Below are 16,582 nucleotides of genomic sequence, written 5' to 3'. Positions count from 1 at the left end.
CCAGCTAGAGCAGGGAGAAGACAGAAGGCAGGGTTTCCTAAGCTGGCTGCAGGCTGCGGGGACAGGGTGAGCTTTCTTGCCTCAATCTACATCCAGCTGATGTTTGCGGCTTCTGCTCATATGACCTGGGGGGGGCCGTGGGTCAGGTCTCCTCGTCTGGGAGGTGCTTGGAAATTTCCCTGCCCCCTAGTACATGAGCTGCCTGGGAACCTGCTGGAATAGTGTTCCCAAAGGAGAGAAAGATGGAGTGGCAGGGAGGGCTCTCCTGGCTTTGCAGGTGTCCCTAGGTGAAGTGTGGAACTCTGCTGCCTCCAGTTCTGCACAGAAGGCCGCAGAGTCTCAGACCCATAGAGGGGCTTGCAGAAAAAATCGCAGCTAAGTTTCAGGAAAACTGTCAGCTTTGTAACAATCCCTTCGGGAGTAGGAACAACACACCGCAGTTGTCTGTCTTCACCAGGGGCTGCCGGGAGCTTCTCAGCCTTGCCCCTCTTGATCCCTCCCCATTCCCCCTTCCCACCACGGAGCTGTCTCCCTCTCCCCTTCCTGTCTGCTCTCCCACCATTCAGGAGGATTTCTATTTTTTAGTGTTTTTCTTTGAAATGTTTATTTGAAAAATATGTGCATTAGTTAAATAAATTCTTCAGGTAATTCATATGGTTTTCCTCTGTCTGGAAAATGCAGTACAATTAGAAAATACGATATTCTTGTTTTGAATTTTAATTCTACCTTGATTTATTTTAATCCCACAAATTAAATATTTTAATATACTCAGCATTTATTTAGATTTACCCATGACTGAACTGGGTGCGGTGGCACATGCCTGTAATTCCAGCTACTTGGGAGGCTAAGGCAGGATAATGGCAAGTTTGAGGCCAACCTTTAGTGAGAACATGCTCAAAAAAAAAAAAAAGAGTTTAGGGTGTAGCTCAGTGATACCATGGCCCTAGGCTTCATAAGAATTACCCATGATTATGTTAAGAAAAAAATACTTTATCTCCTGTCATTCAGATTGGTTTTCTTCTTCCCTAAAGTACAAACTTTGTTAAATTTTTTTTTTTTTTAAATAGAGGGCTAGGTGGGAAGCCTTCTTAGTTTTATTTAGTAGTCTATTCCTTATTATGTCTGGCTCATAATAGTAGCATTTGATGTACAATTCTAGCTCCACAGTATTTTCCATGCACATTGTAAGGATGTTACTTTACTGTGATTCAACTTCTTTGGTAAGAGATTAATTTCTCAGGTCACATTTGTTTATTTGTTTATTTTGTGATGCTGAGAATTGAGCCCAGGGCCTTTGCACATGCCAGGCAAACATTGTAACACCAGCCCTCTCTGGTTGGTTTTAAGAGTTTTTCCCTGTCTCTGGTGTTTTGAAGGTTACTTCAAAATGTGTAGGTATTTGTGGATTCTTTTCCCCTGAAAATTATTTAGGAGGAATTAAAGAACTCTTAGTCTCAGAATTTACAGTTTTCTTTTTCCATTCTGTACAACTCTATTATCTTCTTGCTAGTTCCTTTTCTACATTCACTTTGCTATCTCACTGGAAATTCTGATTAGTCCTAAGTTAGACTTTCTCACTCTGGCTTCCTTCTTTCTAAAAACTTTTATATTTTTTCCATCTCTTTATTTCTTCCTGCTACATTCTTGTTTTATTCTCCATAATTATTTTGCAGGATTAGCTTATTTCTGCCTCAGTTATATGTAACCTGTTTTAAACATTTTATTATACTTTAAATCCCATTAAATTTTTCTAAATATTGAATTTCCTTCTTTCTCAAAGCTTTCTATTTTTATATTATCTTATTCCTTCTTATTTCTTGTTGCTGTTGGATTGTAAAGGTTCTTTATACACTCTGAATATAAATCCCTTGTCAGATATCTGGTTTGCAAATAGTTCTCTGATTCCACTGAAAATCTATCTCATTTCTTTAAACTTAACTATTTTCTGTAGGAAATAACTTCCAATTTTGACATCTTTGCATTTTTTATACCAACTCTCACTAATGATATTGTACTTCTTTGTTTTTATTTTAATTTTGTTATTCACCATTTTAATGATTTCTAAGTACAAAAATGGTTGCACAGTAGCATCAAGTACATTCACTTTGTTGGGCAGCCCTGACCACTGTCCATCACCAGAGCCTTTTCATTATCTTCAGCTGAACTCTGTCCACAGTAAGCAACAACTTCTTGTTCCCCCTTCCCTCCAGCCCTTGGATAATGGCTATAACCTGCTTTCTAGATTTTACTATTCTAGGTAACTCATGTAAGTGGAATCACAGAATATTCATCCTCTGGTGATTGGCTGTTTACTTAGTACAGTGTCTTCAAGGTAGCATAGATCAGAATTTAGTTTTGAGTCTGAATGATATTCTGTTGTATGTCTGCCCCACATTTATTCATCCATTCTTTTGTTGATAGACTCTTGGATTGTTTCTACCTCCTGGCTATTGTGAATAAGGTTACTGTGAAAACCCGGGAATCTGTTGGAGACCTTTCTTTTGGGTGTGGAATTGCTGATGGTACAGGAATCCCAGGCTCCTCTCCACCAGTTTCCCTCTACCTAGCCATGATGAGGGCTCCAGTTTCTCTGTCCTTGCTATCTTCTGTGTGTCTCTGTGCATGTTGTTGTTGCTAATAGTAGTGTTGGTCAGTTTTTTTTCCCTGTGACCAAAGTACCTGATAAGAGCAACTTAGAGGAGGAGAAGTTTATTTTGGTTCATGGTTTCAGTGATTCGGTCAGTAGTCAGCCGACTCCATTGCCCTGGGCCAGGGTGAGGCAGGGCAGCACAGCAGATGAGCACGGCAAAGAAAGCTGCTCAGCTCGTGACAGCCAGGAAACAGAGCAAGGAGCCAGAGACAAGACGTGCAATTTATAAGGACACAACCCCAGTGACCTACCTCCTCCAGCCATGCTCCACCTGCTTATGGTTACCACCCAGGAGTCCATTCAAATTCTTAATCCATGCAATGGATCAATCCACTGATGAGGTTGTAGGTGGCCCCAGTACTCACCTCCTTCAGCCATGCCACACCTGCCGACAGCTATAATCCACTCTAAAGTAGGATGAACCGATTAGGTTCCACATCTCATAATCTAATCATTTCACCTCTGAACTCTTCTGCATTAGCACAGGGAATTTTGGGGGACGCCACAACTCCAAACCATAACAGTCAAACTCATATATGTGAAGAGGTGTCTACTGTAGCTTTGATTCACGTTTCCCTGGTGCTTAATGATGCTTATTTGCAATTCACATAACTTCTTTGGGGAATGTTTATCCAAATCCTTCACCATTTTTAATTGATTTTTTTGTTGTTGTTGAATTATACTAGTTCTTTAAATAATCTGGCTATCAATCCCTCATCAGATGTATGACTTGTGAATATTTTATTCTGTGGGTTGAATTTTCACTACATTAACACTGTCCTTTAATGCCTAGTCAAGGGTGCCCAAACTACCTAGTGGAAAACAACAATCTTCATCAAATGTGCTGGTAAAACTGGTCTATATGTGTGTCTTTATGTCAGTATCACCATGTTTGACTACTATAACTTTGTATTAAGTTTTAAAATTGGGAAATGTGCTTCCTTCAACTTTTTTCCTCTTTAATATTGTTTTGGCTATTTAAAGCTTCTTGATATTTGCTCTCCTTTAAGTGGACCACACACCCAGCTCCCTTTATTTATTTTAATTTTATTTATTATTTATTTATTTTGGACAGGGTATCACTGCTGTGTGGCCTAGGTTGGCCTCTAACCTGCATCCTCCTGCCTCAGCCTCACAAGTCCCTGGGATTGCAGGCTGGCAGCCCCTGCACCTGGCCTGGCTGCATCCTGGTGAAGACAACTGACCCAACTGTAGATAGAGTTTCCTATGGTTCATCCAAGGCTCTCATCATCTCAGTTTGCGCAGATGTGAACTGAATCTGTGAATCTCCACGGTGTGAGGAAGCTGCCCAGCTTGGTCTTCACTACACGTAGTCCTGAGCCACCCTTGCTGCCTTTGCCACGTGTGAGGTCAGCTCATCACCTGGCTTCCTTCTGTCCTGCGCTGGGGCTGCCTGGCTCTTCTACCCTGAGGCCCCGGGGTCAGGCTGACCTGGCTGCGTTTAGATGTTGTTTGGTCCCAGAGGAGCCTTAGGAAAGCGTGAGCCAGTTTCACACACGGAAAGTGGAGATTTCAATTGGAATTGTACATGGACAGAATAAAATTTTTAATTGTGCTAAAAAATATTAGCACAGTAAAAAGACAAGTCGATTCTTTATAAACAGAAAAGACAATGTTAAAAAAAAACCTCTTTATTTTAAAAAATAAATTGAAATTAACTTCATGGAAGGTGCTGTAAGGAAGAGCGAAGTCTACTGAGATGTGGCGTCAAGGGTAAAACGCAAAAAATCAGGACGATCCGTGGAAAAACCCTTCCGAGGCAGAGGGCGGCACACTTTGTCCGAGTGCGCCACCTGCTGGTAAGGACTGAAGAGTGAGCTTCGTTTTCACTTGCGGTTTCAAGGTGGCATAAACCGGTGTAGTGATCCACAGGGGCACCAAGGCGACTTCCACAATACTCCACCATCATTCTCCCAGGTCGCCACTCCCTGTGAGAGACTTTGGGTTACAAAAACATATGTGTAGCATAGTATATTGCTTAATCTTTGCAATGCCTGCAAATACACATACATTTAAATACTGTGTATATTTGTGTGTTTATATATGCATGAGATAATTTTAGAAGGAAACTCCCAAGCTAGTGACCTTGACTGCCTCTAAGAGAGGAATTTTCATTGCATACTTATTTGTATGTTTGGAATATTCCCTAATGAAGATGGTGATCTAAATCATTCAAGACATGTTTTAAACTGAAGAAAGACTCTTCTCCCTTCTTCCGCTTGTCTCTAATCTGGCCTTGTCATTAAACCTCTTGCTTTGGTCATTTTGATTCTTTAACAACACAGCATCCACCCAGTGGAGCACTCCAGGCTAAGGCAAGAGCCTTCTCTAAGGTGAGTGATGATCTATCCAGGGAGGGGTCAGGGTTCAGGTGGGGCTGGACCCTGTAGAAAAGAGAACCCTTGTTGGATGTTTTTTGGTTGTAATTCCCTGTCTGACAGTCTCAGGCCTGAGCCAGTCCACCCAGAAGGGAGAAGCCCACTGCAGAGACACACAAGGGCAGAGGCGGTGCTGGTCCTGTGTCTCGAACTCCTTCATTTGAAAGCATGAACACAAAGCCCTGGGCACCAGATTCATGAGTGCCCTGGAAGGTAGATGAGCCAATCGAAAGGCAGACCCTAAGAGGAGCAGAGGTTGGGAGAGTCCAAACAGCATGTTCAGTGATGTTAGGATAGGACTGTGCTGCAGTATCAAATCTGTGAATGCAAGAACATGCTGTATAGAGGGACCGTCAGAGAGAACAGTACAGCAACTGACATTTAATTTGATTCCACCAAGAATTAAAACCATAATTGTTGAAGGTTAAAACAATTCCAAACGAAAGCTAGAAAATAAAAGAATGAAAAAGAGAAATAGGCATAAAATATGAGACAAAAGGTAACAAGCACAGAGGACAATCCCAGAGGTGGAAGGAGTCTCTGAGAGAACAGAGAGAAAGGGAGGAAAGAATGAAAAGAAATTCCCATAAAGTCAAGGAAGACTTCAGTTTGCAGATGGAAGGAGGCTGCAGCGGCAAGGATAATAAGCAGGGAAGACGTTTACTCACGTTCACACCCATATTCATGGCAACTTATGCCTGTGGTAGTTTTCTTTGTATTTAATTACACACGTGTGTGTTTGTGTATAATTAACCCAGTTGTACATTTTGAAGTATGGTTGGTAGACTGTGAACTGCACGGCATAGAAAGTATACAACTTGATATACTCTGGCACATATCCATTGTCCCCCAAAGTGCCCTCATGCCCTTGGCCACCGTCTCCCTCACTTAGCCACCAGCTTGCTTTTCAGTCTGGGGTGCATCTGCTGGAGTGTTACACAAGTGTGATCATAAATGCAGACTCCTTTTGTCGGTGGGTGTTGTTTTTTTGCCCGGCATACTAATTTTGAGGTCATCCATGCTGTCAGTAGCTCGTTTCTCTTTTATCCAAGCATGATGTTCTGTTGTGCGGATACACAACTCTTAGATGTCCGTTCTTCTGCTGATGAACATTTGGGTTGCTTCCAATCTTGGACTGCTACAAATAAAGCTTCTATGAAGGTCAAGAGCAGGTTTTTATGGACACATACTTTCTTCTCTCTTGGGAATGTACCTAGGATCGCTGGATCCTATCGTGGGCATGAAATTACTTTTTAAGGAACTGATTACCTGGTTTCCACAGAGGGCACTATTTTATACCTCAACCTTTCCCTGCCATCCCCACCTGCACTCGGTGAGCTCAGCCTACTTCATTTTCATCCATCTCATAGCCCTTTTTAATGGATACATAATGTTTCCGTGAGAGGAGCGTATTGGAATTTACTCAGCGCCGTCCCCACTGATGAGCCTCCCTTCCTGTACTTTGGCCTCTAGAAACAAAGCTGCAGTGCTGGTCTGTACTAACTGGGTCTTTAATTGCTAGGAGATGGGCTCTTGGAATAGGATGGCTGAATTGAAGGATATAAATATTTTAAAATAAAATAAATTTCATCTGAGAGCTTTCCAAAAAGGCTATAATAACTTGCATTTCAGTAGCAATGAGTGCAGAGAGTATCCGTTGCTCTTTCTTCCCAACCTCACCACTAATTTTCCCCAGTAGCCAATGTTATAACTTTAAAATATTTTTTCAAATTGTTATTTTAGTTTTTACTTCCTCACCTATTTAGGAAGTTGAGGTTTTTCTCATAGGGTTTTGAACAGTCTACAATGATGTTGCACATGTTTATTTTTGTGAGTTCTATTTATAACAGATTTAAAGTTTTCTCTTTTAAAAAATCTATTGTTTTGTTGACAGCATCGTGCTATATGAAAAATTTTAAAGCTGTCTTTTATGATTTCTGGCTTTATAATTCCCCCCCCCCCCAAATACTTGGTGTATAATGCAGGAGTGCTCTACTCATGAGCTACATTCCCAGATCCTTTTTTTTTTTTTTTTTTTTTTTGGAGACAGGGTCTGGCCACTAGGTGGCCCAGGAAGGTCTGGAACCTGCATCCTCCTGCCTCAGCCTCACAAGTCCCTGGGATTGCAGGCTGGCAGCCCCTGCACCTGGCCTGGCTGCATCCTGATGAAGACAATTGACCCAACTGTAGATAGAGTTTCCTATGGTTCATCCAAGGCTCTCATTGTGTCAGTTTGCGCAGATGTGAACTGAATCTGTGAATCTCCACGGTGTGAGGAAGCGGCCCAGCTTGGTCTTCACAACACTCACTCCTGAGCCACGCCTGCTGCCTTTGCCACGTGTGAGGTCAGCTCATCACCTGGCTTCCTTCTGTCCTGCGCTGGGGCTGCCTGGCTCTTCTGCTCTGAGGCCCCGGGGTCAGGCTGACCTGGCTGCGTTTAGACATTGTTTGGTCCCGGAGGAGCCTTAGGAAAGAGTGAGCCAACTCCACACATGGAAAGTGGAGATTACAAATGGAATTGTACATGGACATATCGATTTTGGATGAAGTATAGTTTTATTGTAGTATTTCATACACGAACCTTGTGTGCTTTTCCATGAGTGCAGATCTTGCTTTGTGTTTTCCAATACAGTTGCAATTTTATAGCTAGTGTATCATACCTGCTTGAGACTATCTGTACACCGTCAAGACGGTCCATCAAGACGGTCCACCAAGATGGTCCAAGGAGCAAACACCCAGTTTAAAACAGAGCATTGCCCTGGACGCCTCCACCTCACCTCCATGGCCCCCCAGTCTCCCTGCCTCTAACCTGGGGGATTTACTGTCTTGCTCTTGTGGTGATTATGCCCTCGTTTTTCTTTATAGTTTTATCACCTATATCGATTGCTCTGAACAATATTTATTTTTAGTATTTTTCATGGTTAACTTTGAAAAAAACAAGATCAGACTATTCTCTTTGGGGAAGAGAGTGGTTATTTGGTCAGATTCATCCATGTCAGTGCAGAGAGTTACAATTTGTTCATTTTTACTTCTGCACATCACTCTATTGTCTGGGTATCCTACCATTTGTTTAACCATTCCACTGTTTGTGAATATTTGGGTCATGTTTGGCTTTTTGCTGTCTGAGTCTTCTTTTAAAAATATCCTAGCCAGGCACAGTGGCACAGGCCTGTAATCTCAGTGACTTACGAGGCTGAGACAGGAGGATGGTGAGTTCAAAGCCAGCCTCAGGAATTTAGTGAGGCCCTAAACAACTCAGTGAGACCCTGTTTCTCAATCTAATACAAAATAGGGCTGGGGATGGTTGAGTGCACCTGATTTCAATCCCCAGTACCCAAAACAAAACAAAACAAAACCTCATGCAATTCTAAAAAGGTTTCTCTGATGTTCTTCAAACTTTTGCTTATTTTTTCACTAAAGCAACTTTTTAAAATATAAATCCTCTTGTGAGCATTTTAAACTGAACATCTAAAATTTCTTCATCATAACTATTTGCAAAGAATGTACTTTATAGCACATTGTATATATAAACATTTTTTAATGAAAGATTGATCCTTCTTTTAAAAAATATTTCTGATATAATACAGATGACGTGGTAATTGGATATCAACCATCAGCTATTCTAGAAAGACATGAGCAAGTTTTTTTCTAAATAGTTAGACATTTTACTCTGTTCCTTTGCCTCTTTGGCTGTTCATTTACCTCCCTACAGAATTTTATCTTCTTGTAATGGATTTTTATGCATGAAAAATCTTCATTACCTTCACATCCATTTCTACCACAAAGATATATATGAAAATTGAACAAAAAATGTTTATGACCACAAGGCTTTAAGTGTGAAATTTTTTTCTGTGATTACCTATTATTAAAGTAACATTAGTACATAACTGATTGAAGCAACATGAATACATCACCTCTGTAAAATAGTTTATCTGTAACTTTAATTTTGGAAATGCATCTCCCAATGGATGGAAGGATTTTTTTTTTCATTTATTTCATATGTACATAGATGATGTCATTCTCATCTGGAATGAAACAGTGTCGACTCTATTCTAATATTTTGTTCTGATCAGTGCAAGCACTAAGAAATCTTGTTCACATAAATAAATCGATAGAAATGGGAACAATTTTGTTATAGCATTGCTACTCAATTCTTTATACTCCTTACAAGAGAAATGCTAAAAGCCACATAGTGATCTATCATTAATTTTTAATTATCCACTAATGGATATGTCTTCCTTCATTTTTGTTGAAAGCCAAATAGTGGAAACCGCTTGACTTGCAAAAATATTTATTAATCAGTCATTAGAGTCGTTCGATTTCTCAATATCTGGGAAGTGTACCAAAAAGGCTTTATCAAGACCTAGCAAATGACCCTAAGTGGTGTGTCTTACTTTTCAGAAAGCTTGAGAAGTGAGGTTCACAGATCCCCACTTAACTCACTATACCTAAAAACTTTTGGAAATAGTGTACTGAACTCAGTGTGTCCAGCACTAATGTGAACAGTGATCCCGCATGGGCGACCTTGTTCCATCTGAACCCCGGCTCCTTCTGGGGCTAGAAGACCTGACAAGAATAATCTTAGAGAGGGAAAGGTTTATTTGGCCTTCCTGATTTCAGAGGTCTCAGTCCATAGATGGCTGACTCTCTTGCTCTGGACCCATGCACAGCAGAAGGGTGTGGAGGAAGAAGCGGCTCAGGACCTGGCCACCAGGAAGCAGAGAGAGAGCTCCACTTCCACTCACCAGGGACAGTTAAACCCTAAAGGCACACCCACCCCTCCAGCCACACCCTATCTGCCTATGGTTCCCAACAAGTTAATCCCTATCAGGATTAACACACTGATTAGGTTAAGACTCTCATAACCCAATCATTTCGCCTCTGAATGTTTTAGTATTGTCTCACACATGAGTTTTGGCGGATGGACACATAACTTGAAAGCCTGTCCTAGATACCTTATAATTTCCTCCATAAGCATTTTACCACGTAGCTCTAATAGAGTAGGACTCGCCCTTTATTATTACCACATAAAAAATCCAGTAAAGATTTAATATCATGAAACATCCAGGTGAGGTTCACAGATCCCCAATTGTCTTTATGAATTTCTTCACATCTTGTTTATTTGAATGCAGATCCTCACAAGGTTCATACACTGCACCGCGCAGGTGGGGCAGGCACTTCCGTGGAGAGTTATGTTTAGTAATCACTGAGAGCTATCATCCAGGGCCTCCAATTTATCAGGGGCTGCATATCAACCCTCCTGTGGTCACTAGCTGGAACATTTCTACAAAAAGAAAGCGTTGGCCCTTGGGAGTGCTTTAAGGTTCCCTCTGCTGCCTGGAGTTCAGAACACACTGCCCAAGATAGGCCAATGGGGCTAAGAATTATTTTGAGCTGAAGGCACTTAACAGGAGGTGGAAGAAGATCACTCTGACCTTTGCTCTGTTTCCTAAAAGCCAGAGATGAGCTCCCCACGTAGCACATGTTCTTACTAAAAGGAGGCAACATCTTTTTTTTTTTTTTTAAAGAGAGAGTGAGAGAGGAGAGAGAGAGAGAGAGAGAGAGAGAGAGAGAGAGAGAGAGAATTTTTAATATTTATTTTTTAGTTCTCGGCGGACACAACATCTTTGTTGGTATGTGGTGCTGAGGATCGAACCCGGGCCGCACGCATGCCAGGCGAGCGCGCCACCGCTTGAGCCACATCCCCAGCCCCCAACATCTTACTCAGAAGGTTGGGGCTGAGGGAAATCCAAACACACAGCCCTTCTCTTCCAGTCACTTCTCCACCCACTTAGCGCCTCCCCCAAGCCCCTTGCCTTCCCTCACCACGTTGGCACAACCTACCGCTCTTGGTCCAAGTCAGTACTATGTCTTTGGACTCTGCTCCTGTGGGTTCCTTTCCTATGAAGGCTTTCCTACCCTGTGAAGTGTGGATTAAGGACCGTGGTATCTTTTTCTCCCATTGACCTGCGTTATGAAAATTTAACTCGCAGAGGGAGCTGGGAAAGAAACCTTAAGAGCACAGAAGTAAAGTTCTGCCTCCACCATCCGCCCGTTTGACAGGCCCCATCCTTTTCAAAAATTTCACTGATTTGCTTTGACTTTCTTATTTCCTGGCACCATAAGATACTCTGGGATCATCTTGTGCTCACTTTCCCTGTTCAGCCCTGGAGTCCCCACTTCCATACTCCCCTGAGGAGTCCTGGTTCCTTTCATTGGAGAATGGAATTTGGAACCCAGGATCTGAGTGCTGGCTGTGCTGGCTGCTCCCGAGCTGCCACTCCTTGTAGTCTCTCTCGCTGGACGAGGCGAGGAAATCCCCGTGTGTGCGGCTGACCCACGTGGCTAGTCAGAGTTCTCGAGAGCAACAGAACCACAGAACCTATATCACCACAAGAGGGGACCTATTAGTTTGCCTCATATGATGAGAGGCTGGAAAGTGTCACACGGTGGTCTGCAGGCTGGAGAGCTGAGGAAACCACGGGCTACTCTAAGAAGCCAGAGGCTCAGAACAAGACGGACCAATGATGCAGGCCCGGGCCACGGTGACAGCCTGGAAGGCCCTAGAGCTGCTGGCTCAAGTCCATGTTTAAAGGCTGAGGAGCCTGGAGTCTGATGTCCACAGGTGACAACAGCAGTGAAAGTGACCCCCATTCTGCAAGAAGGTCCAGCGTGGGTGCATGCAAGCCCCTGCCACTGGTGCTCCTTGCTCCTTCCAGGCCCCCGGATGGTGCTGCCCACTCTCAGGGCAGGTCTTGTCCACTCAGTTCTCAGGCCACACTTTAGTCCTCTCTGGAAACACCTCCAGACACATCCAGAAGCGTGCTTTAGAAATTTTCTTGGCGTGTCTTAATCCAGTTAAGTTCACAACCAAAATTAACCATCACACACTTATTTATATTTATTTCCCTCTCTAAAAGGAACCAGCCATAGGTTCATGTTGATATTTCTGACTCTTGTCCAACCCCAGGGTTTATTCTAGCATGATCTCTTTGTTTATTTTAACCTCTTTCCCTGACGGTGAGAAACCTGGATCCCATTAACTACCACAGGCTTTCCTGTTTGTTGAACTGCAGTGTGTGATGGTTTCATAAGGGTTTGTGAGAAACAACCTTAGCAACCGGAGAATAGAGTTTGATTCGCACACCCTTTTGTTTTCAGCCTTACTATCTCCAGTCAAAACACGGCCTTGCAAAGTTACTGAGATCAGCTAAGTAACCTCCCCTGCCCACTGCAGTGTGGTTGTTATTTATTTATAATACAGTTAAATCAGTCTGTCTCAGTCTGCTTTCCATCTTGGGTGGAAAAAAAATCAATACCCTGGTTGATCTTTCAGAAATTCACATAATCTAAAATTTGAACTTTGTGGTGCACAGGCCTGGGGGTCAGACAGGGCATGCAATCACGATGCAGTAGGACAGCAGAACAGCTGTCCTACCCAGAGTCTCCCAAGGATGCCCTGCAGTGGGACATCATTTCTGAGGCCTGACCCCCAACTCTTGAAAACCACTGGTTTGTTTCCATAGTGTCTGCCTTTTCCAGAATGTTGTGTAAATGGGATTATTCAATAACATTTGGAGTCTTATTTCTTTCACCGAGCAGTTTCATCCATATTGTGTGAATCAATACATAGAGATAACTTTCATTGCTGAGTAGCGTTCCATTTTGTGACTATACACCAACTTATTTATTATACCACCTGGCTGAAAGACATCTGAGTCATTTTTAGTTTTTGGTAATGAATGAATTTTCTGTAAACATTTACAACAGGTTTTTCTATCAGGATAAGTTTTCAATTATTTGGGTCAACAAATGGGAATGGATTGTTGGTTCACATGGAAAATGTATGTTTAACTTTAAAGGAAACTGCAAAACTACTTCCAAAGTGCCTATACTGTTTTGTAGTCCCGCTGGCAGTAAATGAGAATTCCACTTACTTTCTCATCTGTGTTTCCATGACCGAAACATAATACTAGAAATAATCCACTTAAAAAGAATCATGGTGGGAGCATGTGCCAAGGAAACCTGTTGAACCTTACAACTCCTTCACGGCACACCCCTACTGACCTGAGGTTCTCCCTGAAGTTTGCCCACCTCTGTAAGATTCCACCCCTTAGCCTTGTGATCTGAAAACATGTTCTTTTAGATTTGTTAAGGTTTGCTTTATGGCCCAGAATAGGGCTTGTGTTGGCAGATGCCCCACGTGCACTTGAGAACACGTGTCCCACTGCTGTTGGTTGGCCTGTCCTACAAACTCCCATCGGCTAATAGTTAATAGTGCTGGTTCATAGTGCTGTTCCAGTCATCCTTGCGCTTCGGATTTTCTGCCTACTTGTCTATTCATGACTGACAGGGAAAGGTTGAAACCTCCCTCTGTAATTGTAGAGATCCATCTGTCTGACCTCCAGTGTTTCTTGATGTGCTGTTTTGTTAAGGGCCTGTCCATTCTGGATTGTTAATCACCTTGGTGGACTGGCATCTTTATCTTTAAGTAATATTCCCTTCTATCCTTAAATAGTCCTTGTTCTGAAGTTTCTTTTTCTAATATTATTATAACTACTCCAGTTTTCTTTTGGATATTGTTTGATGGTATATAATTTTTAGCATTCTCATATTTTTAACCTATTTATGACTCTATTTTCAAAATGGATTTTAAAAGTCTTTATATAAATGGGCCTTGACTATTTCTGGCTTTTTACTGATGTATTTGGTCACTCAAATTTAACATAGTTATTGATATGGTTAAATTAAAATCTCCAATTTGTAGCTGTTTTTTATCTACTCTGTTATTTTTTCATTTTTCTGCCTTCTTTTTCATTAATTGAACTGTTTTTAAAACAATTTTTTAGATATTGATGGACCTTTATTTTATTCATTTATTTATATATGGTACTGAGAATTGAACCCAGTGTCTCACACATGCTAGGCAGGCTCTCTACCACTGAGCTACAACCCCAGCCCTCTAGTTGAACATTTTTTTATGATTATATTTTTCTCTCCTCTATTGAGTTATCATTTGTACCTCTTTAAACAATTTTTAACCATTGGTTTAGGAATCTAAATTTTTGATTAGTGTATCATTATATAATATTTTACCTACTCACTAGTAGTTTGACTTTTAAATATCATAGTTCTACTTCTCTGCTATTATATATATTAATCATAATATATTTGTATGTAAAATATCTCTACATTTTACCATATATTATATCAGTATTCCTTCTACTCTTTGTATTCATATCTATGTATATGTGTATGTATTAATGAATCAACAGAAAGATGAAGAGAAGTCAGGCGCAGGTTTAAAACAAAGCAAAAACCCAAGCAATCAGATAAGGGGAACAGTACTAGGTGAATCGTGAGGGAGCAGCAGAAAGCCTTCACCCTGATCCAGAAAAGTCACTCAGGGTAGCCTGGGAAGGGCCATCCGCACCTTGTATTAGAATAAGACTCTTGTAATGATCTCAGACTTACTTCACATCTTCACAGCACTCATACCATTTTTATTTGATGACACCTTAGTTGTCCTGGCTGTCTCTCTAACCAATTGTGAGTTCTTAAAGGGGAGGGAGTTTACCATATGCAAATTACCCTTTTTCTTCCCCTCCCTTTCCTATTTTTCTCTTCTCCTTTTCCCAGTTCTCTCATCCTCTCTTCTCACCTCCTCTTTCCTTAGCCACCTCGTTTCACCCTCCATACCTCCTTTCACCCACCTCTTAAAAAAATCAATAGGCCTATTTTTATTAAGTTTTAGGTTTACAGAAAACTTTGGAAAGTTCAGAGAGTTTCCATACACACCTTGCCTCTGCCCCCTCAGTATCTGCTATTAGTAATGTCTCGCATTCGTGGGGTACATTGTTGAAATTGATGAACCAATATTGACCTATCACTAATCAGAGCCCATAGTTGACATTAGGGGTCACTGTGGGTAATGTACCTTCTATGTACATTATACATATGTATAGTGACAGTACCCACCATTACAATATCATCCCCAATAATTTCACTGCCCTAAAAATGACCTTTGCTCTATCTGTTCATTTCTCCTTCCCTTCCCAGAACCCTTGGCAATCACTGACCATTTTACTATTTCCATAGCATCACCTTCTCTAGAACGTCATAAACTGGAATCACACAGAACGGAGCCCTTTTGGATTAGTGTCTTTCACTTAGCAATATGCATTTAAATTCCTCTCTGTCATGATTCATTAGCTCATTTCTTTGTAGCATTGAACATGGTTCCGTTGTGTGGATGGACCACAGCTTTTCTGTTTACCTGTTCAAAGACACCTTGGTCTTTCAATTGGTTTTGCAATAATGAATAAAGCTTCTATAAGCATTCATGTATAGATTTTTGTCTGGACATAGTAATATATTTTTTAAATAAGGTGTGGAAAAGGAGGGATTTCTAAGAACAACAGAAACACTAAAGAAAACATGTATTAAAATTTCCAGACTGAGGCGGGGAAAAAAAAAAACATAACATTTATGAGCAAAACAGCAGGGGGCGGTATTTGCAAAGACATTTTACAATAGTTGACTGTTCTATTTTACTTAGTATATTATGAACTTAAATAGATTATCAAGCCCTTTGACTATTTTGTATTATTTTTTACAGGTATGTCTGTGGTAGAAGAGGGACACAGCAGCAAATCTCTCTGCAAATCTTGTAAGTATTATAAGATCATAATATTAAAATCTCAAGAGTCCAAGAAATCTTATAAGTATTTAGACCTGCTAAGGGTGACCAGAGTTAGATTTGTGTCTCATTATTAGAAAACATATCATGAAGTGCAAAACAATCGTAATCTATAGACTTTTAGATAGGCAGAGTTATTTTCACAGGACAGAGCTTTGACTTTTGAATGCTAGATATTTCACAGATCTCGTAGGAATAATATTTGCTGTTTTTCTCTGTAGCTGTAGGAAAAAAGGATGATTTACCCCTTTGGTTATTTTGCTGACAGTTCTTTCACCAGCAATCACACAATCCTTTGTTGTAAGACCAGTTGATGGCCAGAATTAGAATTCCACCAATTAACACCGAATGAAAAAGAAGAACCCCAAATAGCCATTCTGAATAGGGAAAGGAAAGGATGCAGAGAAGGGGTATACATGTGTGTAATGGTATAGATAATTTGTATCTTTAATGCACAGGGCTTTCTCCAATCAACAAGAAAAATATAAATAACTAAATATAAAAAATCAACTAAGCTTATGAAAAGCAGATTAGAAGAAAGGCACTCAATTGACCTAAATGGATGGCCATCCCATCTCAGACCAGAGAGCATTGAAGGTGAGGACTGAAGGTGGAATCCAGATTATTTGTTCCACGGTCAATTTGCATTTTCTCTACTGCACAGGAAGTCACGGATCCAGATCCCTGTTTTCTGGACTCAGGATTACTAGCCTACATTTCATAAGGTGGGTAAAACTCCACATTTCCCTCCACCATGGAGGCTTAATCACTTAATCACTGTGGTTTTGACACCTTTGAACAACGTCCCCTTCTTGTATATCAATATTCATAAAA

Source organism: Spermophilus citellus (assembly GCF_964194105.1).
Source record: "Spermophilus citellus genome assembly, chromosome: 3".
In the NCBI taxonomy this organism is placed as follows: Eukaryota; Metazoa; Chordata; class Mammalia; order Rodentia; family Sciuridae; genus Spermophilus; species Spermophilus citellus.
This window is presented reverse-complemented; position numbering follows the sequence as displayed.